Source organism: Drosophila novamexicana, unplaced genomic scaffold, assembly GCF_003285875.2.
Source record: "Drosophila novamexicana strain 15010-1031.04,08,12 unplaced genomic scaffold, DnovRS2.1 tig00000137-arrow-arrow-pilon, whole genome shotgun sequence".
Taxonomy (NCBI): Eukaryota; Metazoa; Arthropoda; class Insecta; order Diptera; family Drosophilidae; genus Drosophila; species Drosophila novamexicana.
Window position 1 is genome coordinate 945,611 of NW_020824777.1, and position 27,655 is coordinate 973,265.

The following is a 27,655-nucleotide window of genomic DNA, read 5'->3' on the forward strand; positions in this document are numbered from 1 at the left end:
AAGCAGCTTATTTCAAGGTGCAAAAGCTAGCACTAGCTAGAGAGCATTGGAGTGGCAGAAGCAGGAGCAGTAGCAGGAGCTGGAGCAGAAGCAGGAGCTGACGCAGGAGCTGGAACTGGAGCAGAGTGGCTGCACTGCTGCTGTTGCTGCTTACACATGCTCAAGTGCCCTCTGGGTATGCGAGTGTGTCTATCTGTGGGTGTGTGTGTGGGTGAGAGTGTATTTTTAGACCTGTCTGCCTTTTTGGCACACACACAAGCAATATTGCAGTTGCTTACTTTCTTTTTGGCTCAAGTTGCCCGCTTCTTGTTATTTATAACTTTTTCTTGAGCAAAAGCGGCGCATGCAGAAATATCAATTGAACACGTTTCAACACATACAAACACAGACACACACACACACACATATATATATATATATATATATATATATATATATATGTAAGAAGGCAACTTTTGTGCTGCAGTATAAAAGCTTGTTTCACACACACACACACAAAGTGCACTCAAGTGTTGATAAGGACAGCGACAAGCGGAAGTAGCTGCTGTCTTTAGCCGCTCTTTATATACACATACATATACATAAATATATATGTATATATCTATTTTTGTATGTATTTGGAAGTTAGCGTAACATTGTTGCGAGTGTTGACTATAGTCGGGTCTGTGCTCGGCCTGTCAGCTGGACGTTTGCCCATTGTCACAGTTTGCTTAATTGCAACGTTTTGTAACATAATTGCGGCTGTAGCCGCATCCGTCAGATACATTTTGTATTCTCTGTGCGCTTTTTGTCTTTTGTTTCGCTCAAGTGGCGCACTAAACGCTGACACGCCCCAACCTCCCCCCATACACACACACACACAAACACACATGCATACACAGATTGTAGATTGCGCACATCAACGAAAAAATAGAAACAAGTTTCGAGTGCGTTTTCGAATTTTATACAGCCGCACAATAGCCCCATTGATTGCTTAAGCAGCAGGAAGGGGCGTTGAAAAGATACCCGCGCCTGCAAGTAGGCAACGTTTTTCTCGCACTTCCGCTGCGGCGTCGACGACTGCTTGGCAACAAATCATAATTAGGCTGGTACGCTGCATAATTAACGCTATCGGAGCTCATATAATGAGAGGTGTGTCTGGGATGTGGATGTGTGTGGGTGTGTGGTTTTTATCAGCGTGAGGTATAGGAAAGAAAAACGCTTAGTATGCCAGTCTGTGTGTTGTTTCTCTTTTTTACAGGCATCAATAAAAAGTGCACAGCCGTAAAAATTCAAACACCCTTCGTAGCAATACACACACACTTTTAAACACACACACACATACACGCATACACACTTAAAGTCTCTCTTATGCAAATGACTTTGGCGCCTGCTGCGTCATTTTTGTCTGTGACTCGATGCCCCCCTTGGACGCCCGCGCCAAATGAAGCTAATGGTGTCAAATTCAAATCGCGTCTCATATGTTTTACTTTGGCTCCGCTAATTTTATGAGCATTTTGGGTGAGGGGGCAGTTGTTAGAGGTTGGGTGAGAGCTCGAAACATCATCATCATCAGGCAACATCATTTTTGGCGTTTGCCATTCGCTTGTCACGTGTAATTTGCAGCAACCTTTTTGACGCCCGCCCCAAACCGACCCCGCCCAAAGCCCAGCCCCCCCACAAACATACAATGTGCTAACGACCAATTTGGGTTTTCCTTCTTGGCATTTATTTTTTTTTTCATTTTTCCCTTACGCTGCTTAGGAATGTGAATATTAAATTAGATTTAAGCATTTAAGAGTTTCGAAATACATTTTTCCGCTGATTTTCATTTGAAATTCAATACAAAAGCAAATTCGTTGATTCTGATAGCATTATATAATTAAACGGATTTTCTGGCTGATATTTGCATTCTAAATAATCGCAGCATCAACTGTTTATAAATGTTGTTTTAAAATGAATTTTATTTTTTTTCGAAACAAATCAATATTTGTTTTTCACTTGAGCAACACTTTTTGGTTTGTTACAATTGCAGAGTTAAACATTGTCAGGCAAAATATTAAAAGTTTTGTGCATAGTGAGATCTCTAGCAGGTGCTCCATTTGGCTAATAGTCTAACAATTCTTCTTCAAAGATTATCAATAGCTCAAAACTGAAAGATTTGTAAAAAAAAACCCACACTCAATCTTTTAACTATGGACACGGATACTTTGACGAGCAGCCAGTCGTGCCTTTATATGAAAGCAGGGCGTGCACAAAAATCCAAACGCAAAACACATGATAATGCCGATGTTTAAGTACCCTAACAAAATAAAGCTACACAACGGATCGAAAAGGTTTTTGAAAAGGTTTATCATACAAAAAATAGTAATAATAATATATAATATGAAAATCATATTAAAAAAAGTCAACCATTAATAACAATAAAAATAATAATTGTTCCATCTAAATCTTTATGATATAGTCAACGAATATGGGAGCTCTATTATATAAAAGATCTGTATTGATCCAATGAGAGTTATATATCGTATATATAGAAATCCTTTATTGAATAAACATTGATCAACTTTTGTTGATCTTGTTCTACCTATGGTAGAAGAATGCTTTAAGGGGCTCGATCGGAATATTCGGAGTCGTATTGGAATAAATCTATATAATACCCATTGTAAGGGTATAAAAACTTGACTGCACTTCAATCATTTTCGAGTATATGCAGAATAATGTGGCACGTTCTCAATCATATCTGCCCCTCTTCCCCTCTCCTACATAAGTGTCTGAGCGTTCTGGCAAACTTTTGTAGAGTGCAGCTGGCTGTCTGCCTGGCCGATTGCCAGTTCGAAATGGCTTCGATTATTGGCAGCATCAAATTTTGTCAGTCGAAAATCAGCTGCATTTCGTTAGTTATGTAAGAGATGTATGGGTGTGTGTCTTCGGCGTGTGTGTGTGTGTGCTCGTGCATAAATTCATAATTGAGCTGAGCGCCAGGTCGCACAAGGATGTGCGCTTCAAGTAGGCAACATAAAGGAAAAGGGACACAGCGCCTGTCACCGTTGCGGTTGCCAAAGTGCGCGACAGTTTTAAACAATGCTAAAATAAAACAGCAGCTCCTCCCCACACGCCTGCACGCTGCCTCGCGCAAACACTTGAGTACTTAGACAGGCAGGCACTTAACAGTATAGAGAAAAAACACGAAGAACAAGAAGAGCAAAAAAAACGGTTACAATTGCTGACTAAAAGATGAAAATTCTACATTTTTAATGCGGCTCACCTGACGAGCCGCACGTCGAGCACTTCAGGAGCACACACACACACACCATGCACACATACACATAAGCAGCGGACGCACAACAATGCCGTAAAAGGGTTGTGCCTGCCATGTGTGGGCGTTTGGGTTGGGCTGGTTTGGGTGGTTGGGTTTGCTTTGGTTAGGGGCTTGTTAATTTCAAGTGGCATGTTAACTTTCTGACATTAAGTTGGCATTTCATGTCAACTATGCCAGCGCACACTCAAGTGTAGTCACTCTGTGTGTGTGGGTGTGTGCAATGTGTGTGTGTGTGAGTATTTTTGTTACATGTGTAGCGGCTGAGCTGGCTGCGGAGCGTTGTGCGGAAAACGCTGTTTAGCAAAATGCCATCATTATGTTAATTATAAATGCACCTTGGCTCAAAAGAGTTTTTGCCACACACATACACACACACACACACTCAGCCAGCTGCGACAGACACGAAACATTAAGCACACGCACACACACATGCACACGCTTCGTGTGTATTTGGCTGCGGCTTTTACACTTCCGTTTCCGTTTGAGCTGCCGGATATGCTAAATGCAGTCGTTTTTATGCGTTTGCCTGATGACAGCAATTATCATGCAGTGATATAACTTTGCACAAAAGCCAACAAATTGCTAATCAAAAGCGCAAGCCCCTCAACTGCAAACACGCACACTCCCTCTCTACACACACACACACACAGCCACAAGTCCTTTGAGCCAAAGCCTCGCCCCAATAGACAGTTAAATGGCTGACATTTGCGGCCAAACATTCGACAGTCTATATATAATCACAACTCTAGCTCATTCGCTAACTAACGCCCCCCCCCCCCCCCCCCCCCCCCCCTCTCTCTCGCTCACCATCTTTCCCATTCTCTTTCCGTCTGCCTTCCTCTTCCTCCCCTCAACGCTCTTTGAAGCTTCGTACCACATGAGTTGACACTTTCATTTGAACTCAATTAAGTTTATGCATAAACAACATTCGATGACAAATCTATGGCCTCGTCTAATACTCTATCTCGCTCGCGCGCTCTATACGCATCTCGCTCGCACACTCTGTCATACATTGGCATTTAGTCTTAATGAAAATTGTATTTGATTGTTGCTATGCGTCAAACATTGCGCTCAATTTGCTCTGCGTCGAGAATTTAAAATGTGGCGCAACTATGCGATTTATTTGGGTTTTTGTCACACATAACTTTTGATCGGAATGTTCCATTTTAATTAAAACGAAATCTTTGCTGTAAACTGGAGCACTATAAAAGTCAAAATAGTTTTGTATTGTGAAGAAGGCTATTCAAAAGGTTGTCTATTTGGGATAAAGTTTTAATATATACATAAAATGTTTTGCAAGATATTTATAGTTATTTATTTATTTACTTATTTATTTATTTATTTATAAAAATTCAGCAACTTAGGAACCCTTCAATAATTTTATTTCTGATACAAAATTACATTTTTTCACGAAATAGTTTTAATAATTAAAAATTCTCAAATAATCAAAGCGCTTGACTTTGATCGTCAAAAAATGAAAATTGCTGCTGAACTCGAACCGGCGACCTGCTGTTTGTCGGTAAAGATGTTAGATATCCAAGGCATGCTAGCTTTTGACGTAAGTCTGCATTGTTTCTGATGTTTTTTATAAAATTTTGGACCCTAAATTAGACCTATTTGCACTTCTTAGAAGCCAAGCTTTCCCAGCTTCTGTACAATCTTGAGCTTTGTAGCTTTAAAGTTTTCGGCTGTGCATTGCTCTACCTTCACTCAGTCAATCAGTCAGTCAGTCAGTCTATCATTCATTCGCACAAACTCTTTTACACAGATTAACTGGGCGGATTATATTATTATTATATTTTTTTATCTTATTTGCGTAAATATTCCAAAGCCCAATTTTTCATTTATTTCTGTTAACGCTTTCTTCTTTTTTAAAAAATATAACAAAATATAAAATATATGTCTGCTTTATTATTAAAATCGTATCAAACATCGTCCATTGCGTATTGAATAATATCAAATTAATTTATTTTGCAATTCTATTTTCTTTATGCAAGCATTTCTCTAAATGCGTAAACTTTTTCATTTGCAATTTCGCATCGATTTCGCATTTGAAATAGTTTTGCGAAATTCGATTATAAATGTATATATATATATATATATACAAAATGTGCAACAGAATTTGCATAAGAATTGCACATTTTTCATCACTAAACAGAAACTAAAATCAAAAAAAAAAAAAAAAGAAAAAAGACTGGGAAAAAGCAATTGCTATTTGTAGTTGGAATAAGACAGTGGGACCACAAATTCACTTGATAAATGAGTCAATTATGTTGCGTGTCTCTGGCCAGCAGAGGGAGTAAGCAATGAAAGAGAGCGAGATAGGGAGAGTGAGAGAAAGAGAGAGTTGACAGCAAAGAACAAATCAAAAATGCTTGCCACTTATTTCGTTGCTTTGCTAAAACGCAAATTTACTAGCACGACAAGAACAAGAACAAGAAGAACAAGCAGCAGCAGCAGCAGCAGGAAGAAGCAGCAGCAGAACTTTCCACTCAACCAACCAAGTGCAAAACCTGAAGGCAACGTCTTCAATCTTCAATCTAGCCAAGCTCTACCCCCATACCGCCCCCCAGCCCATTACCGTTCACATTTCCATTGGCGTTTTTCATTTTGTTTTCCCAGCAGCTGCTTAACCACAGTGACTTTTTGGCTTGGCTCATAATCTGCGTCTGTCATCGCTGAAGAGTGAAGACAGCGCCCACATCCCCTTTGTGAGGGGTGTGGCTGGGGGGGATGGGGTGAGCTACTACGTGCTATGGCTAGAGAAATCTCATTAAAAATGTCCTTGCGGCCTGCAGCAGCAGCGAACATAAATCTGAAAATTAAAGCTAACAAATAAAATATGTAGATATACATATAAAAAAAAGGCAAATAGCAAGACATTCACGTAACACCGGTTAAGTTGGTAGCCGTTGAAAACTTTGCCTCCGGGTTGGCGATGGCGTTGGCGTTGGCGTTGGCGTCGCTATGCTGTTGCCGTGGAGGCGCAACGGTTGCAGAGGAGCGGGTGCGCGAGGGGGCGCTGCAATGACGCCTTGAATTTATGTGCGCGCTCAGATCGCATACAAAACCCATTTAAAAAGCAATTATTTTGCGTTGATTCAATATGGCAGCGTTTGATGGCTGCCAAGGAGCCAACTGACTGCGGGGCGGGGCACTCGCTGCGGGGTGTGAGGGGATGGTAGTAAGCCAGTGGCTAGTCGGTGAGTGAGCGAAGCTGCAGCAGGTAGCTGGCTGCTCCTAGCAGTGGTCAACTCTGAGCCAAATGCCACGCCCAGCTGCAGCTGAAGCTGCGGCTAGAGCGCCTGGCACCATTTTTATGGCCCGTGCTGTTTCAGCAGAAATCTGTGTGCGCTGTGTGCCCACTGCCTATCAACACTTTGCGCCTTAATGCATGCAATGCATAAAACAGTGTCCTAGCCCCGGCTGCAGTCAGCAGCTGCGTGTCCTTTAGCTGCTATCTGTGTGCAGTTTTGCTGACAGGCGGGCGGAAGGCGGACGGAAGGCGGGTGGGCGGTGGCTGCCTGTTCAACCAACGGCAACAGGCAACATGCTGGCCAAACGCCAACTCGGTCAACAGTTCGATGACGTATGCAGACGACTCCACTAGAGCGACAGTTCTGGCCATGTCCTTTTTAGCCACTGCGCCTGCAGTTTCAGCCATTTGAAATAAATATTAAAAACGGAAATTTTGTCGTGCCGGGGCATGCAAGAATTTTGTACGCACATTAAAATTCAAATTAAATGGCACCGCATTTTGGCTCATACTCTACTCATACTCACAGACCGTTTTACGACTTTAAGCCGTGCCGATGGCTCAAGGGGAGGGGGAACGGTGCGGGGCGCGGCAAAGCCGTCATTTTAAATGGCAGTTAAATTTGGAACATGTAGCCGCAACGGCAATCAAAACTGAATGACAGACCCGCGGCCGTTGGGCTATAACTTATGTCAACTGGGGCCATATCTTTAAGAACTTCAAGCATTTTTCAAGTAAATTACAATACATTTCTTAAAAAATTTAAAATTGTTTATATAAAAGAAGCTGCATTCCAAGTTTGGTGTTCGAGTCATAAAATCGATTCTTATCGATATTAGAAGATTTTTCGCGAATATTACAAAAAATTCTCAACAAGTTCAATATATTAAAGTTATGCTTAAAAAACCTAGCCTATATTTTTATTGATATTATTAAAATGGGAGGAGATAATGCTGAAAGCTTCATAAAATTACGCTGCGCATCGTATAGGAGAATATATGCATCTCAAGTCCATGTATTAAAGTTCCAATATGCCCTTTTATCAATTTTCGATTATTTTAGGCATTAAACATAACAAATTTAAGATTTTAGCATTTCTCTTTTGTATACATTGCAGCCGCTATGAAACCTTGTAAGGATTTTAATTAAAAATTGAATATAAGTCAAAAAGCAAAATTGTTTTTTTAACCTGCAACTGATATCTGAAATATTATTTAAATTCTTTTCACTTCAACAATTTGTCAACTGTTTTGTTTTCATATCAAATGATGAGTTCTTCAATAAAATGATACACCAAAGGAATTTAATTAACAAATTTCCCAGTTCACTTTTAACAGTTCATTTCAAGAAGTCTCGAGTTTTAATTTCCACACAATATTTTCTGCTTGCATTTGAGTTTTTGGAAATGTTTAATCCTTTCCCCATTCCGTCTGTCAATCCATGAATTACAAAACATTTCTCATAAATTTCTTCGCATTTCCACTTATCAATTTATCAATTTAATTTCTTGGCTCAAGCTTCTTTTTGCCAATTTCCTGCCTATTCTTTTTTCGTTTTTTGTTTTTGTATTTGGGTTATCATTTCAACTGCTCTGTTAATCATCTTTTGCATTGCCTGCGCAATCTTTCATTAGCGCATTTGACTTTACGCTTCAGTAAACCCCATTGTAACCCATTTATAGACGCACATATTTCAATTTTCTTGGCGCTCGACGCCAGACTCCGTTGCCCCACACACTTGGGGGAAGGCATTGTGTTATTTCTTGGGCTGTTGTTGCTCCCCAGCGACAATCCAAGAACAACTCAAAACATTTAGGCCGCATTTGATTTCATTAGGTTTTTATCTTTTGGCTACTAATTTCATTTCGTGCATATTTCAAACATACTTTTTGTCTAAGGGCCGAAGGGTGAGCAGGACTTTGGCCCCCTTTGTTGGCACGCCCCAAACCCCAGCTGGCCAGTTGTTGCTGGCGTCGGCCGTGCAAGAGCTTAATTAATTCCAAAAAATATTTATAACTTTTAGGCGCTCGACCATTTTGGGTTACACAACATTTTTGGCTCAATATTGTTTTGCCGTTTGCCGTTTGTTGTTGTGTGTGTTTGTTTTTTGGTTTCGTTTGGTTTTGCTGCTTTTGTCAATGGCCAAATCTAACAAATTTATGCATGACTGCAATAGGGTTAAGTTTCTGCAAAATCCTTTAATGCGCCACAGCTGGGCCGAGTCCGCACAAAATCTGTAACTCGGATCTAACAAAACCGAAAAAAAAAACCTACGCACACACAAAACTTGAACTCTGCTAGGACTGCAGCAGTCGATGCTGAACGAATTCGGGATACGCTAAGTGAAATACAAGTGGAAAATGTCCCTGCTCGGAAGCCGTACATGCCTGATTTTACTCGAAGTTGCAAACAGTTTTCGAAAATACCTAACTCATGAATATTTGCACATTTTGAGCATGATATCTATGGGAATTTCCCATTTGGATAAAAAATGTCCTGCTCGGGCGCCACATAAACTGTTATTTTGATGCTGAATTTTACTCATGAATATCTTCTTATTTTGGCAGTTATCATTTTGAGTGTGATATATATGCGAAATTCCTAGTTGGATTAAAAGTTGTCCCTGCTCGGCCAAGCCAAGCATAATCTTAAGAATGAATCTTTGATTAAATTTCTGTTAAGACAAGCTAATTTCATAAAAAATTATGTTTTGCGCCATAATTAAATCTAAAATAGTACAAATACACCAAATGGTAAAAAATGTCACTATTCGGGACGCGTATAAGCAATTGCTCAGAAAAACAAAAATATACACAAAATTGTGGACATTTAAAGAAAAATCTCTGCTCGGGCGCTTAGAATATTCTCAGAAAGCAGCTGCAAAAGATTTGTAGATTCTGTTCTTCAGCTTACAATTGGCTTATTTTGTGTGGGCTTATAAGCCGACTGAGCGCTAATACTAAACCCTTTTGATTACAGGGTATCGAAAACAAAAAGGCGTTGGCAACTTTGAGCTGTTAGGCGGTGCGCAGCCAATGCGACGACTCACCAGATAAGCAGATTTATGAGCTAAACAACAAACTGAAATAACTGGAGACAATTCGAGCACTGGCCGAGAACTGGAACGGGCTAACAGGGGCATTGCCAAAGGCTACAGGCGAAGCTGGAGCTGGAGCTGGAGCAGCAGTACGGAAGCGTAAAAGCAAGATAAAACATAAAGTCGCCACACGCACAACCAAACAAACACACACACATTCGCACACACACACATACGCACTGAATTTTGAAATCGAAATAACGCCACACTAGACTTGGGCGTGGAGAATCGGGCCGTGGATTGGCGCACTATGTGAGAAGATTTATGAGCATTTTCACTGGCCGCAGACACATGCACGGATGTTTGCAATGATGGCGTACAGAATGTCAACGGGCACAGGAAGTGTACGGGCGTACAAGGCGCTGCCGTGGGGACAACCGGAACAGGGCTGCCCGGCGTTGCCCTGGCCGTGTGGTGTTTCAAATATTGACACGCCGTGTCCCCCCTCCCCAACCCCACTCCATCATTGACATTTCACGTAACTTCAGACGTGCGTATAATTTTACTGCGGTCAGCAACAGCAGCAAAAATACACAAAAAAAAAGAGGCTAAAGACACGAAAACAATACGTTATAAGCGGTAAGGGCGACAGGTACGCAGCAGTTGTTGGTGGGGCTACGTGGGGCGTGGAGGAGGGAGGAGGGAGTAGGGGGGACAGGCAGGTGTCAATTTCGTTTTCATTAAGTTGCTGCCGCTTGAGTGGACAGCAGCGTTGGCTGTTGCAACCAGAACGCCAACTCCTTGCGCCCTGAACGGCAATCGGGTTCTTAATTTGCGTCACGCTCTCAAATTTCCAAAAAAAAAAAATAAAATAAAGAACTGCAAAAGCGCTGCTCATTTGTAAAACAAGAAGCAGCAGCAGCAGCAGCAGCAGAAGCCCTACTTAAGTTCCAGTTCTTCATTTTTGCATTAATTAATACTTACTTATTAAAAAACAAAACACAACAAGTAAAATACCGTACAAAAAGGCAACAGAAAAAGGCGCAAACTTAGGGCCAAACCGAGCGACCAGCAGTTGCCTAGGTAGGTAAAATTTTAATCACTTCCTTGCGCTTCATTTGTATGCCCTTCCAAGAGGTATGCTTGGCTTCGCAAGTTAGTTACTTTCATGAATATATATATAAAATAAATAGCATAGCAATATCATATAGCTGCCTTTGTATAAAAGAATATCTTAGAAAATATTTGTAATATTGTATATTATCTTCTTTTCACTTAATAAGATGGAAAACATATAAAATTAATTTATAAATAAATGAAAAATAAATTAAATATATGCATTGCAATTGAATTTTGAGTTTCTGCTCAGTTTGAAAATTATTCAAGAAAATTTCATATATTTTTCTAAAATTGTTCCTGGACTTTTTTACATATGGAAAAAATCTATAATGCGTATTCAATTCATTTCAAAATAAATTAAATATCTCAAAGGCAAAGCAGATTTGAGTTTCAATCTGAAATGATTTTCAATTTATCAGAAGAAATAACATATATTTTTTCTTTAAATGTTGCAGACCATTTTTGTTCTCCTTATTTTTATGGAAAGCGTAAATGTCAGCAAAATTATGACTTCGTAATTAAAAAGAAGTTTTACAATAGGAGAAATATATTTTATTCACACTTATTTTATTTAGTTACTGCAAGACTTTTTTTTTCTTATTTTCAAAGAAAGCAAAATCATGATTTATTGTGCTTGAAAATGATTGACAAACATTTTGTTGCTTATCAGAAATAGCATATTATATAGTTCACATAGGAACCATCCTCTCAAAATGAAATTTCTCTTTTTCTGTCTAAATCAACTAAGACAAGAAGAGTATTTAATTTTCGGCTAGTAAAAGTTTTGTGCATCTTATTTTGATTTTTTTTTTCTTATGATTTTCTGTTTCGACTTGGTAATTTGAGACTGTTAACATTTTGGGTTTGGCTGGCTGCGTAGTCGCCGCCGCCTAAGTACTGCAGCCTTTTGTGGTTGTTCTTGGACTTTGGACTTAATTAAAAGTAATTCCATTTAAATATTATTAAAAAAGATTTTTGCCAGCCAAAAGCAGCAGCTAACGCTACGGGCCACGTTTTCACTGCGTTCTATTCTATTCACTTTTCACATTTTGTGCCTTTTTTGTTTCAGTTCCTAATTGAATTCGCCATTGAAAGCGAAAGTGTTTGAGCAAAATATTTGAACTAGGTAGACGAAAGGCTGCTTTTGAGTTGACTGAAAAACTAGCTTTGTTTTGAGCCAACGTTTACGAGCTAGTTTTTTACGCTGTTGCCTCGTGAAAATACTTGGAAATCTATTTAGAGTGTACCGATTTCTTATGGGGTTATCATTTTCTCTAGCTTATTTGTGCATTTAAAATATATTCATTTTGTACAGTTTGTATGTTTCGGACTTGTAACCAAGAGTTTTCCCTGTACTTGAATGTCCTAATTCGATGATTACAAAATCATCTTTTGATATAAAACATTTTCAATAATTTTTCGTCTACATATATGATATTTAAATTTTTGTTATTAATATATATATATCATATATTTTAATAGTATTTTGTATATTTATATTTTCAATAATATTTTATATATGACATATAAAACATTATCAATGATTTTACTTAATATATATACACAAGATTTATACACACTGTAATAAGAGCTGAAAACATTTTTCGAAATCAAAAATCTGTAATACTTAAAAAAAAAAACGATTTGTTTTTATGTATGAACAGTAACTTTCGCAAAAACTTTACCAAATATGATAAATATACTTTCAATATATTAAAAAAATATGTTTTTTACGACAATTAAGTGAGAGTTGCGAAGACTGTAAAGGATTTTTTTAAGGCAAACTCTTAATAGCTTAAAGAATTTTAGATTTTTAAATATAAATATAATATCAATATAAAATGTGTTTTATTTTTGTAAGCTTTAAAGCACAATTGATGGGCATTGTTTATGTTTAATTAATTGTAGCACATATCATATTTGATAAAAAACATTCAAATTGCACATATACATACACAAAAAAAAGAGGAATTGAAGACCGATTTGATAAAAGAGAAAACAAAATAAAACCCAAATATATATGTTATTGCATGTAATTATATGAAAAACAAACAAAACGACCGCAAAATGGCACACAGATCAACTGCTCAAAATCCGACAAATCGAGAAATCAGGGCAATAAAATTGCGGGACGTGTGTGAGGAATACCCCTAACCAATGCCCGTAATAAAGTGCAATATGTTAAACAATTGATGGCTGATTGCCATGCCCCATAAAAAAAGGGCAGAAGAAGGGATGAAACCAAACAAACAAACAAATTTTGCAATTGATGGTTGCGTGAGAGTGTTGTGTGTGTGTGTGTGTTGTGTGTGTGGGTCTGTCTCTAATTTGCAAATTGACAGCAACAACGATTTGCCGTATAATTTGTGCCATATGGTTGACTAGAGTTATGTAATTTAGTGTCTGGGCAGTTTCAGCGAGGAGGGGGGGGCGTTGCGCCTGTTGTGTATGCAACACTAAATTACGCAGCTAGGCTAATTTGCCATAAAATATTGGCCAGCACTGGCTTAGTAAGAGGGAAAGAGAGAGCTGCAGTATTAGAGTAGATGCAATATTAATGCGAGAGCTTCGTGCATTTATTGGCACATAAATCACTTTGGCCTCGCCACCAAATCACAGAATCCCACACTCTAAAAAACACACACACACACACACACACACAACACAAACAAACACGCACACTCAACACACATATATGTATAAGTTTAGAGGCAGCAGCAGGTCTTAGGCTTAAGCCGGCACTTACCTGGCAATAGAGAGCGTCGCTCATTAGAAGTCAAACCAAAAGCCAAAGTCTAGGCATCCGCAGTTCCTTTTCATTCTTTCTCTTACTCATTCTCTTCCTTTGTAAGTAGTCGCCCTCTTTTTGTCAATTAATGCGGTGCACTCTTCAAATATTAGCAGACATTATATGAGGGCGAAGATGCCGTTGCACTAAGCTGCCTTTGCTTTCGCTCCTTATGCCACAGTCATCCTTCAGCCAGCGGATCCTCTACAATGAACGCACAAATGACTTGGCCAACACTTGAGCACTTGAGCGCGCTGGCTTTTCTTTTCTCCTCTTTTCTTTTTTTTTTTTGTGTAAATTTTCTTCTTTTTTTTTTTGTTTTTAATCGGGCGTCCCATTGTAAAAAAAGGGCACGTTGTCTGAGTTCTTCTTGTTGTTCGTCAAGTGGCAGGGATTACGTTGACGTTGAATGCGTTGCTGATTCGAGTGTCGTTGACGTCGTCGTCGCTGCTGCGGCTGCTGATCGTTGTTGGCAGCGGCGCCCACAACAACAACACATATCAATTTAACAGCAATTTAACTTTGATTGCCACCACACACTACCAACTGCTGTAGTTGTTGCTGCTGTTGCTGTTGCTGCTTCTGCTCCAATGCTGTTGGCTTTGCTGTCCGCTGCTGTGCAACCAACCACTCACACCGACCACTTGCCAGCAACTGAACGCTCGAGCAGCTGTGCTGCGGTATTTGAATGAAACCAAGCGACGTATAAGAACGTTTTTTTCGCGCTGCTACGTTGCTCTGATCCCAAAGCTTTTCAAAAAGCTTTCTAAGAGCGCTTATGAGTAAGTGAGAGGGCGAGAGAGTAGCCGCACTCTTTGTGCACAGCGCAGGCGCATCCTTAATTGGCTGCGTTGCGTTCGGCTTTCGCTTAAGGCTGTTCGCTTTTTGGCTTCGTTTACGCTTTCAGCTTCGTGCCTTGGTTTTTTTTATGCTTTCGCTGTGGCATTTAACCTGCTGCTGTTAGCCTTTGCTGTTGTTGTTGTTGTTGTTGCTGTAAATGTTGTTGATGCTGTTGTTGTAAATGCTATTGTTGCTGTAACTGCTGCTGTTATTGGTTCTGTTAATATTTTTGCTGCTGCTGTTAGTGCTGCGGCTGCTGTCGTCTCACATATGAAAATTAAAAAGCTTAACAGCAATTAGCAATTTGGTCACACTTGAACCCTCAGCAAATAACAACAACAATAGCATTAATCATGATCCGCTGCTGACACTAAAAACCGAACACAATTAATCAACACTGCAAACAAATACTCTGTCGCACACACGTTGGGTGTTTGATTTTTTGCTTTTTTTCTCCAACAAGCATTGCATTAACTGATTGTTGTTGCCAAACTTCATGTCAGCTCGCATAAAAGTTGCACGGCAAAAAGCATCAAATCAAATCAAAGTTTGATTTGACAGCCAGACAGGGTTCGATTTGATGTTTTTCTTTTCGCCCCAGAACACTTTTTAACAACTTGGAATTGCAAGTGGTCAAAATACACACGCGTGCACATACACACACCCACACAAGTCGTAAAATCAGTTCAGTTCAGTTCAGTTGAGTTAAGTTTTAGTTCATAACTTCCAGCTACAAGCAATTTCCTCCCGCCTCAACCCCCGCCCTCAGGCACTATCCAGCCAATATCAATTTATCAATTAATCCGCCTAATGAGAGAGCCAACTGATTTGCTGTGTCATTTAATGCAAGGCCCAACAATATATGCGTGTAGCACAAAATTAATTAGGATTCGCTCATCATCAACTGCGGTGCCATATATATATAGAACACACACACACACACACACACATATATACATATAGTATATTTATATACAAGGAACCTAACGAGATTTCTCCAGTGCAAATTTGTTGTTGTGCTTTAATTGACAATCAAAGCAAGTAATCAAATTTGCAGCTTGACATTTTTCATTAGAATTATTATGTAGTTATAGCCCAGTTTCCGTTTCAGTCCACGACTTCATCATCATCTTCATCATTATCGTGAACCTCGAACGTTAACCGGCTGGCAAAGTCAACATTATTTAGCGCCCACATCAAAGGCATAAAATAGCGTGAACTCTGGAATTCTCTTCCCCCATCAACAGCAGATTGTGTTTATGCGTGCCGGAATACCTGATTAGAGCAGCAAAGCTGGTAAATGGAAATTTTGTGGTTGAGCTTTTAACAGTTTGAGGCTCTAAAATTTGAAAAGTGCGTAAGAGTTTTAGAGAACTTGTAAGCTACTAAAAAACATTTCTAATGCAAAATTTTACGATATGACAATAATTAAACACTTTAGACTTTAACGAAAGGAGTGCTGCAATACAAGAGCTTATAAGTTTTCATTTAATCAAGAAAGTACCGAAAAACATGGTGGACTTCCTTAAAAATTGTACATTTTACATTCTTAATTGTACAAAAGATGGTACAAAAGATTAATTGTTCATCTTGCATTGCACAATAAGCTTTAAACCAACCCATTTTTTGAACGTTTTCTTCTTTTAAATGATTTAAAATATTTAATAATGCACAATGAAAGTTTTCAATAAATATTTTTTCATTTTTAATTTTTTTTATTCTTAATTTACCACTTATGCCTGGCAGAATAGGACGTTCTTTAATTAGAATTTGTTGTTAATTAGCAACGAAGCGTTCTTATTTGTTAGTGAACAGTGTTGCTTATCGTTATATAATTCTTTTACACTGTGCACACTACATTTCGAATTCAGAAAAAACGAGTATTGCTTAAAACTACTTCAAGCTGCACATCAAATTGCAATTGTTTTTCACTTTGATTAACTCGATGTGTGTGTGTGTGGGTGGAAAAAGTGCATGAAAACTCAACAAATTGCTGCAGCTACATGTGCTGTGTGTGCATCCAGTGAAGAAAAACCCACCCATGCAGAGATCGATAAAGCCGAGCCATTTGCTGCCGAACAGCTGGAAATTAGAGCGCCAAAATGAAGCCACAAAATGCTAAAGTTCAGCGCAGGAACAGAAGGTGACATAGTGTGTGGCGTAGAGGGGTGGTGTGAGGGAGTAGGGGAAGTGGGGCTTGGATGCGCCACCATTCGCTTGTCATTTAATATCCGCAATTAAAGTGGTCATCAATCAAAATGAACAACAAGAAAACCTAAATGAATTAAAAGTAAACGAAAGAACAAAGCAAAGGATGAATGCACAAGCCAAAATGAAAGCCGTAATAAATAGAATAAAGCGCAGCAAAAGAAAAAAAAAGGAGCGGAACCAAGAAAAAAAGAAGAGTGCTCTAGTTGGGAGTGCGCCCCAGGCGATACCCTGTACCCAGCGCCGCGCTGACGTCACACAAATTTGTACTTCCCTCAATACATTCACCTCCATACATCCACAAAAATACATATACACACATACACAAGCTAACTAGCTGCATTTTTCGCTGCGACTGTGCTTCTTCTATCCTAAACAACAATCTATGCGAAATACGTTCTTAAAGAACTTTGGAGTTTATGGTATGTTCTTGCTAAAATGTTCAGGAAATGAATATGTCCTCCAAGTGTGCGTGCATCTCAAAGCCATTTAAAAATATATTTTTTCATTTTTTGGGGAGTTGGGAAGCTAGTCAAAAAAGATAAGTGTTAATATATATGGCTTAAGAGCCATGTCTTCAAATCGATAATTATCGATTGCATAGAAATAATACAGGATTGCGAAAGAGAAAAATTTACAAACTATTCAGACAGAATGCCAAAGGAGTGAACCGATAGACGGACATGGCTAGATTGATTCATATTTTAGACCTTGTCAAGTACATAGTACATACAGTGATGCGTCCTGCTCCCTGTCACATAAGCTGACACAAAGCCTGAATACCCCTTTGAAGCCATTTACAAAGGGTACAGGGTATAAAAAACAGCGAATCGGAACGGAAAGAACCCAAGCAAGAGGCCAGGGCAAAAACGGGCGCCAGGGCCGATAAACAAGTGCTGTACAAACAAAACGGCGCTATACGCTGAACCTATTGATGATTGAGCAGGACATTAATCTAACGAAATGCAGACAGGCAGGGAGCAGGAGAGCACGGGGTGCCGGGTGCCGGGTACCGGGTAGAGGGTGCAGAAGCTTGACACGGGCCGGGTGCGGTTGCGGAGTCATTCAGGCTATGGCGGAGTAAGCGACCAAATCAACTGACCAACTGTGAAAGTGTCAAATTTCAGGCCACATTGTTGGTGTTGTCCACACTGGCGACATCCTTGTTGCTGTTGCTGCTGCTGTTGTTGTTGTTGTTGTGGTTGTTGCTGGCGACACTGGCCACGTAAGCAAACATAATTACGCCGCTGTTACAACCTACATATATCGTATTTACACACACACACACACACGCGCACGTATTTATGTACATACATAGATAATATAGCTGGCTCATTGTGCTTCATAGTCCTGCCAACTGCCTGGGCGTCAAGTCCTGAATGCAAGGTTCTACGATAACATATTAATTGGCATCGCATGATATTAGTGGAATTATGCAATAGATTAACATCAGTTTTTTAATTGCGGCACATTACCAAACAGCTGTTAATTAACAGCGCTCGCTTATTAGCTAACAGCGCGTTCATGTGAGACAATCGGGTTAAGCTGTTGCGTCTTTGAAAGCACTTAAAAGCAAGCTGATAACTCATTAAGTAGACAAATAGTTTCTTAGTGCTTGTCTTGTCTTAACATTTTAAGAGTTTTAACTTAACAGCTGTGACAGCCTGTTATGCCAATATGCAACGCACAGGCTGTACTTTATATAAAGTGATACGAATTGAGGATAGGTGAGCTACATCAACTTAAACAGGCTCCAGATTCACAGATTGCCGAGCAAGTTAGGTGCATTCTAATTATTCAATAACATAGCTCGCCATGTTAGTTAACAGCTCACAGCCTGTACGTCGCTTAACAGCTGCCAATTGAGCTGCATATGCGCATTAATGAAGTTTGTTAGGCTAAAACAAAAATGATGCTCTTGTTGTGTTGTCCCGGCCTGGAGGAAATGGGGTTTGGGGGTCGGGTTAGGTGGCTGTTGTTGGTGGACTGAGTGACAAAATGCAATTGTCGCCTCTGCTGCTTGCGTCATCTCATTTTGATGGTTTGACAGTTGCGATTGCAAATGCAAGTACAAGAGAAAAGCAAAATCAGCAGCAGCCAGTTGCAACAGTAGGTGGCATCAGTTGAAAGTTGCTCATTTGCCGCTGTCCATGCTGCAAAATTAGATGCCAAATTAGCACGCACACAAACACACACATAGGGAAAAGTGCAGCCGGAGCCGAAAACTGATGCAACCAGCAATTGAGCAGCCTGCAACCAGGCAATGGCAGCAACAACGGCAGCTGTGAGTGTTAAGTTGCCACCGACAAATCCGTTAGCATGCAACATTGCATCAGTCACTCGAAGCGAGTGTGCGAGTGTGTGTATGTGTGTGAGTCTGAGCTGGTGTGTGTGTGTATAAGCTGCTGTTGCTGCGGTGCTTTGACTGATGTGGCGAAAAAAAAAGGGCAAAGGGCAGGCACACAAAAACTTTGCTTGCTGCATTGACACGCACAGCAAAAGGAAGCAAGGAAAACGACGGGCGGAGAAACTGAAACCCAGAACACAGGTCTGAGCAGGGCATTACTAAATGGGTTTTCAATGGATTCGGAAATTTCGGGTGGGTACGAAGCATTTTCGCCCGCATAGAACGTGGCCGGGCTTATGAAATTTTTGCGGTAGGTAAATGCCACATGTTCTTACCCCAAGCAGCGGGTATTTTATTTATGCCAAAGCATGTGCAACGCATTGAATAAGATATCTCAAAACCCACTCAAGTAATAATATCCTTTGTCTAATATGCGATATACTGTCCTGTATGATGTTCTTGCTGGCAAAAACTTGGCACAGATTTGTCTATTAAGCAATTGGACTGATCAAATCAGTATTTTATAGAGTTTGTATGGGCATAATCTGTCGGAGAGTTCGTTTTGCATAAACAACAAACTATTTAGTTCTTCAAGACATCTTTATAAGAATGGGTCAAAATACTATTGAGTTCTTAGGTAATTTCGTGTATTATTCGTGTATTATTCATATTGAAATTTTGTTTTAGATATCGCGAACAAACTTGCCATTTTTTATCTGAAAAAGATTTGCCGCTTACATATGTTTGTTTAGCCATGTTTCCTATATATAAACCAAATCTGAGTCACATCGTATTACTACTTATATCCTATAGCTCTAACCCAAAAACTGATCGAAAAATTTGTTTTTGCATAGACAATTGTTCTGTTTTTTTAGACTCAGCAATATGCTTTTAACATTACTCCTTATATCAATATCCTTGCTTAATATATCCATATATAATTATTGTTGGAAAAATCGTTTAAAAACCGCTGTTTTATATGAAGAATTAATAATTAATAATATTTATTATTTATTTATTAATGGACGACAAAACGAATCTCAACCTAAGTATTGAATACCTTGTTTATTACATAAAGAAATAAACAGAAAAACCGGAACAAAATGTATATATAATATTGAAAATTTATAAGTTTTACAATACTTAAAGCAAATGTACCAATTTTTTGTTAATTTATAAAAAACTGTTTGAAAATCTTAATTGGTTAGAACAACTATATCATGTAGTTGTTGTATTGAAGATTATATAAATATATTTGCTTAGCTTGATTGCGTGGACTCTATATTCACCCTATCAATCATCTTATAATCAAAGTTCCAGGACGACTATTGCCAAATAACAACATAAATATATATATGCACACTTATTTAATTGCTGCAAATCTGAAAGGGCATTTAGTCTTCGATACGTTGAAAATAGATGTGGTTTCTTGCTCTTCATCTTGGTGGATTGTTATTGTTGTTGTTTGGCTGCCAGCTTGCTGTGGTGGTTTATTAAATTTGAAATGCTACACCTTGGGCCGTATCAGATTGCCACTATGGCTATGGCGTTAAGACAAAAGGAAAAATATATGCCTCGTATCGGTATTCATGTAAAATGCAAAGCCTTAGCCAGCATAAGGAAATATGCCATGTCATAAATTTTATACGAATATGAATATGAATACAGGTCTGAGTGTCTCTCTGTGGGAGTGTGTTAGCTCTTAGACAGTCAGCTCAGCCAGCCATATAAGAATAAACAATCCTTTGCACACAAACACACGCACACACACCCACAACCACCACACACATGCACATATTGTTGACACACTTTTGGTGTGTCTTAACACGCACCGCACCGCGCCGCCCACTCTCACCTTTTTCGCCAGCCTCAGCATAAAATTTTCTATTTTCTATTTTAATATGAGCCTAAATTGAGCTTGTTATTTATGTATAGTTTACAATACCTTATGGCCATAGTCTGGACTTTTGGACCGTCGACTGTGTGGACTGTTTTTAGGGTTTTTGCGCCCTGCTGTACGCCCAGCGTGTGGCTTTGTGTACAGTTAAAAAAAAAAGAAAAAACAACAAAAAACAGCCCAGACTAGTGCGTGGCGGGGGGGAAAAATATATATATATATAAATATATAAATGAAAAGTGCGGGGGGTGAACAACAAAAAAATGCCAACAAGAACTGTCGTAATAAAAATGCCCTGCAGTTAAAATAATTGTCACTGTAATAAAGTGATGCAGAAAATTATAAATGCCCGGGCAGTTTAAGAAGTTCTTTAAATAAAGAAAGAAAAAAGAAAAAACATTGAATAAAAATACATATAAATAAATGTTAATTCTGATCAAACCTAAAGCACTTCCATAGGAGACCTTTTGCTAGTTGTGGCAATACGAGAAAAAAGCCAAACTGAGGCAATTGTAATAAACCATTTAACATTCTCAGTTATCAACTGCTTTGATCCCAAAGTTAAGCGTCGACAATTCACGAAATCCGCGAATACACATTTATCAGAGCTTACGATTTCTTGCTGCCCTCGACATGGCTGCCATAGTGTCCAAAGTTCTCTTGGTGTTACGCTGCCAGAGTAAAAAGGGGCGTGCTCGGGAGGTGGAGCGTCAGCTGAGCTGTGCTCTGTGTTGGTAGCCACTCGGTCCACTTCCATTTTATAGCAGCCAGCCAAAACATTATAGCCATGATTAATGGCAGATAATAATTTCGAGTGCGAGCACTTGACAGCATACAAAAAGTCAGAAAACTATGGCCAATGACGTCCATTAGACTTGCCACGGGGCCAAAATGAAGAGCGTACTTGGTTAGGCGCTGTTGCGGGGGATGGTCGACGGGGGCTGTGCGGGCAACGGCTTGAGTGGGAGGTGCGAAGGCAGGCAGGCAACAAAGTGCAGCAGCAGCAACTGCAAATGACTGCTGAAAAATCAGCAGCAGCAGCAGCAGCAATAACAACAATTTTGATATAAAACTATTGCCATATTCTGTTTGCGGCATTTAACGAGCCAGCGCTGCATCTCGCTCACTCGCTCTAGAGAGAGAGAGAGAGAGAGAGAGAGAGAGAGAGAGAGAGGGGGGAAGTCTATCTCTTTCGCTCTCTTAATCGTTTTGTGCGTATGATTTACTTCATTTGTTGCATAAATTATAATAAACACGTTGAGCCAAACAAACAAAAACAAAAAACCAAACAAAACAATTAAGTTTAAACAAATATATATATTAATAAAAACAATGGCCGCGGCTTTGGCGACCGGAAACGGAAATAACGCACAAAACTGCCAGATTGGCGGCCGCTGCGGCATGTTGGCAGCAGCAGGGGCAGCAGCAGCGGGGCGGCGCGCACAGTGACACTTGCCACATGTTGGCTTTTGGTGCCCCGTCGAACCGAAATTGATTTAAGTCTTGCAACGCGTCGCGGCCTGGATTCGTTTTGCGTTTTTGTGGCAAGTGCAACAGCTGCAACAAATGACATTAGAATGCAGCCATTGCCGTCCAAAATGGTTTTAGAACATTTAGTCAAATTTTTTGTTCAATTCTGTTTTGGTTTGTCTTAAAGCTGAGCTAGATTTGAAGCGAAATTGCAGCATTTTGTGTTTTCAAAATTATAGTTATTTAATCTGAGCAAGATTTTATTATAATGAAAACTAGTTTTTCAGCACACAACATGCAAATTTCGTAAACAAAATGACGGCTTGTTTTAGCCTTCCAAAATCTTTTTAAGCATTTTTTACTTAGTATTAATCAATATAAATCATAATTAAATTTCGTTTTAGTATTTTGTTATTGATCTTTCTTAGTATGGTATATACTTTAAACACAAAAATGTTCTGATTTCTATATAGATTTTGCTTAAATTTATAAGGGCATTCTTTTGCCGAGTGTTGGGGTTTGCAGGGAGAGTGAAGGCGAGCGGGCGAAGTGGGAGGGTAGAGGTTGTCGTCTGAGGCATGCGTTTTAAGTTACACGCGGCGTGCAAAGTGCGCTTTTAAAAGCGACGCCTTTTATGCCCAGCTACAGTCATTACAAAAGGACTCACACACACGCACACACACACACACACACTGGCGAGGTCCTGTATGCGTCTTGGGCAAAGACAATGAACGCCTGTCGAACCAATAAGTGCAGCGTGCTCTTGGTTTTAGTCTGGCCATGCATTGTTGTGAGTGCGTCATAAAATTACTTTTTATCATTGTAACATGACAGGCGGGGCCACGTCCTCGCAGCAGAGTCCTGACGCAACTCTGGCTGATGTATGTCGAGCTTTTTATGAGCCAGCCAATGCCAGAGACATTCATACACGTTTTTTTCTCTGCGTTCCTTCTTCTTCTTTTTATGTTGCAGCTAAAAGGATGCCACAGCTTCCTGTTGGTGCCCCCGTCTCCCATCGCCCGTCTCCCGCTGCTATTCTTCTGCATTGTATTAATGGCTTGAATGCACGAGAGCCCAGCGCTAATAAGCATAAACGCAAAGTTGCCATGTGACTCGATTGCGACTTCCTTCCGTTTGGCTCTTCAGGCTTTCGTGCCCGTGTGCGTGTGCCACATCCTGGACATGCGCGGCCCATGGCGTGTGCTCAGCTCTTTGACTCTTTGCTTTGTGCACTTTATTAATGTTATTAAAAATCTAACAAATGGCACAACTTGCCACAGCCAGAGCCCAAGTCCAGACAAACTTCAGTCCAGCTGGCTGCATGTTGCGCTTTATTAACGTCCACCAACAAAAACACAAACGAACACACACGCACTCACACACATAGAAAAGTGCCAATTATTGTAGCTGGTCAGTGCTGCAACTTTGTTGCCTCATTGCCAATTGACAGGGCTGCCACTACTTGCCTCTAAGCCTCACATTTAATAGGTGCCGTCCAGGTTTATATCGAACAACAGGTCGTGTGCGTAATAAAATCACTTACATTTAATGCTATAATATATAATTTAAGGTATTCTAGATAGAGTAGAGTTTTTTAATATTGATGACCTTTCCTTAATTTTTTTTCTCTATTTTCATCAATTAATAAAAGGTTTGCTGAAAATAGTTTACAGCTGTTAAGTTACTCTGTTATATTACGTTATTTTTTTTATGACTTGTCATGTTGTGTTATGTCTTATAACTTAAAACATATACATATAATTTAAGGTTCTCTGAATACATTAGAGTTTTAAATATTGATGACATTAGTAATAGATTAAAACTATTTTCTAAAAATAGTTTACAGCTGCTAAGTTGCTCTGACATGTTATGTTATGAAAGCTCTTAAAACTGTAAAGTCGCTTGTAAGGAAACTGGCGAAGTTCATAAATCGTCGTTTGTACCCCCAACATTTTGACTATCACTGCAAGGATATTTATTCAGTTGCAAGATATCAAATTTAGCGTATAACAACATACTATTTGCAATTTTTGCTTCAAGCTACTCAATTTAACAATTATAACATTTACAAATAAACACAAATAATAAATGTTTTACCCACAAAGTAAAGCATTTGCCTGGCCTTAAATAAACAAAAGTAAAATAAATTTTACAAAATAAAAAGTTATATATACCACAAAAATGCTATTAACAGTTGAACCGTTTAAATGTTTTTAGTAATACGAAATTGTATCAACTCAACTAAAAGTTACAAAATGTCCAAAATTTATAAAGCAATTAAAATAACTGAGCATATTTATCTCAAGCATTCAACTCTATTCTGGGTATTTTAAGCCAAACACAAAAAATAGAGAATCGTTTTATCAAGCGCATTGTGCAAAAACTCGAATCGAAATGCAACAGTTTTAAACGAGTTTATTGGCGCATTGTGAACCATTTTTGGGTTGAGCAACTGTTTGCCAATGCATTAAACTGGCAGCAACCATTTGATAACAATTTGAACAATGGCCAATTCTATCTCACTTTATTTTCACTCAATATTCTCTCGCTCTATCTACGCAGAAAACCAAAAAAAAAACGTAAAAATAGCACCGAAACTAAGTGAGAAATGCTTTCAGTTGAGAGTGTTTCACCAAAAGATATCATTCCGACAATTGCGATAGATAGGAATGTGCATTTTTACTGTGTATTGAGTATTATAAGCAATATCGCCATTTTATCGCCTAAAAGATGCATTGCCGATATCAATTCAATTTAATTCTTAGCAATTTGATTCTTCTTATTGCACTACAATATCTCTTTCTTTCCCAGATATATTGGCGATAGATGCTCAATTTGATGCATTGCCTTTTATTACCCTATCCCTTCTTTATCGCCTGGAAGATACGTTGGCGATAACAGCTCAATTTGATTCAAAGCATCTCATTATTGCATTCCCATAGTTTCTAAGTAGTACGGGCATAGATCGGTTCGTCTTGCTATGACGATTTGGAATATGTTTAGTATATTTGATATACATCAGGCATTTCAAAGGGTATATGAACAGCCCAAAACGAAGCCGAGTTAAGCAGCAAGAGGCAAATGGCATGCAAACCTGCAGAGCGTTACAATTGTTGACTTTTTGCGTAGTTAAACAAGTTTAATTAAGAGTCATTGAAGAACTGTTTGTGAGATAAAAGAAATTAAAAAAATAAAAAGTGTCGCCCCGCATTGAAAGGGAGCAAAAACTTTATTCAACACCTTACAAAGTGTGGCAACAACCTGGAGCAGTGGCTGTTGAACAAATGCTCTACTTCAAAGCTAAATACCCTAACTAGACAAAGTTCATTTGCAGACGCGTAAATGGCATATTATAAAACGTTTGACTGTTTCCTATTACAGAACAATTGTCAATTTGGCTTAAAACATTTTCGTTTGCCGCGCAAGTTTTTCCACCACTTCCGTTTTGCGGCTTGTCGCTGTTGTCAGCTGATTTGTGTCTTTGTCACTTGCAACAACAACAGCAGCACTAGGAGCAGCAGCAGCAGCAGTCGAGGCATCCGCAATTCCAACAGTTAATACTCGCATCTCAAGACATTTGCCGTGGCACGCGGCGCAACTTTGTCCGTGGCCAGGATGTTGTCACTTGTCCTTGTGCGAAAACAAAATGAGTACAAAATGCTTAAAACGACTTCCGGTTCGGCAATTTGCATGCTGCGCCGCGCGCCGGAAATGGAAAAACACTTCTCAGTTGCCGCTGTGCCGCAACTGGCCCCCATTTCCTACCATTTTGCCTCCCTTTGTTTGCAATTAAGCGTGAACACATGCAGCTAAGACCCTGCACAAAAAAAATGGGAAACAAGTAAAAAACAAGAAAGAACAAATATTTGTGGCAAGCCGAACACGAAATGCCCTTTGCTTCAACATACTTTTATGTTAAAGTCTTATTTCCAATCGATTGCTTTTTATATATGAATTATAAGTGTGGGTCTCTTTCAGACTTATTAGAAGAATAGCAATCACTCATTCTACGACCGATTCTTCCCATGACAGCTATATTATATAGTAGTCCGATCCTGATTTGTTTGCATATAATGGAAGTTTGGTTAAACTCATTAAGGTCCAGTTTAGTCAAGATTTACATACAAGATTTAAATACAGGAACCTAATTTTCGACCGATTCTTCCCATGACAGCTATAATATATAGAGTGCGATATTGCCGAATTCGTTATATGCAACGCCTGCAACAAAAAGATGACGCTAACTTCAAAACTGAGAGACGAAACGGTTATATCTATCAACTCTGCTTCATAGGGCATAAAAAACAGGTCAATATATATTGGCTGGGAGGTTGTGCGGGCAGGGTAATGGTTGGCGCTGTGTGACTTGGGTTTGCATTTGCCCCTTATGTATATTTCATGTAAACTCAATTTGACTTGCGCTGACCAACCGCTGTGTGGCAAGTAATGTTTAGCTGCCCCGCCACATGCGCTGCCTTTAGCCTTAATGGCCAATTAAGCGAGAGACGACAGAAGAAATAATTAAATCGCTGCATGTAATGCGCCCTAGCGGCATGCGGCATGCGGCATGTGGCATGTGGCATGCGGCAGGCGGCAAGTGGCATGTGGCAAGTGGCATTCTATATGGCGTTAATAGCTGGCTGACTAGCAGGCGCCAGGCACACGCAGCGTATACGTAATCCAGACACTTGAGCGAACTCATTTTTCAAACACAGCCCAAAAGTATGCAACAGTTTTTTTTTCATTTTGATCCGCTGCAGCTATGCAAATTAATTGAAAACGCGTGAAACTTTTTATTAATGAGCTGCTGCGAATTTTTGCTTTTTAAATATTTCAAGCGCAATTATGCAGCTTGCGCATTAAGAATCAAATACTACATTCAAAGTGACAGCTGCAATCAGGATGTTTCGCTTTCGTTTTTTTGTGGCAGGGAAGGGGATGAGTTTGGGTAGCCATCATAAAATTCAATTTGGCGCAAAGTGTTTAATGAAAGCGCCAAGTTGGCGACACCCCCGACATCCGCCCTCGGAGCACAGAGGGCCAAGTTGGCCATTAACAATTCAGACGGAGACGTCGCTACGCATGGCTAAGATCCAAACAACAGCAGCAACAACAACAAGAGTGAAGAAAATATAGCAACTTGTTTTACATAAAAACACACTTTAGACATCAAATTATGCAATGCAGGGCGCCACCAGCCCGCCGCCCACCATATTGACTGCAGTATAAGTGTGGGTTGGGGTCCGCAGGGTGGTTGGCACTCACTTTTTTTTCTGCGCACTGACAAAATGCAATGGCTGTAATAAAAATTAACAAGCTACGCTACGTTTGAGTTTTGAATTAATTGAAAGCGCGTATGCACAGGACATTCCGGCAAAGCGGGACTGCAAGGG

At 39.5% G+C, this 27,655-nt stretch overlaps 1 protein-coding gene across 2 annotated transcripts in view; it reads right to left on the reverse strand.

Moving 5' to 3' along the window:
• LOC115758261 (matrix metalloproteinase-2) overlaps positions 1-27,655 on the reverse strand; it is a 103,379-nt gene that overhangs the window by 51,672 nt on the left and 24,052 nt on the right. Inside the window, exon 1 of one of the 2 annotated variants that reach the window (XM_030698819.1) lies at positions 13,459-14,132. The exons of the other annotated variant lie outside the window; for it this stretch is intronic. The gene's annotated coding sequence lies outside the window, so the exon portion shown is untranslated. Of the gene's footprint in view, positions 1-13,458; positions 14,133-27,655 lie in introns of those variants that run through there. 2 annotated transcript variants of the gene reach the window in all.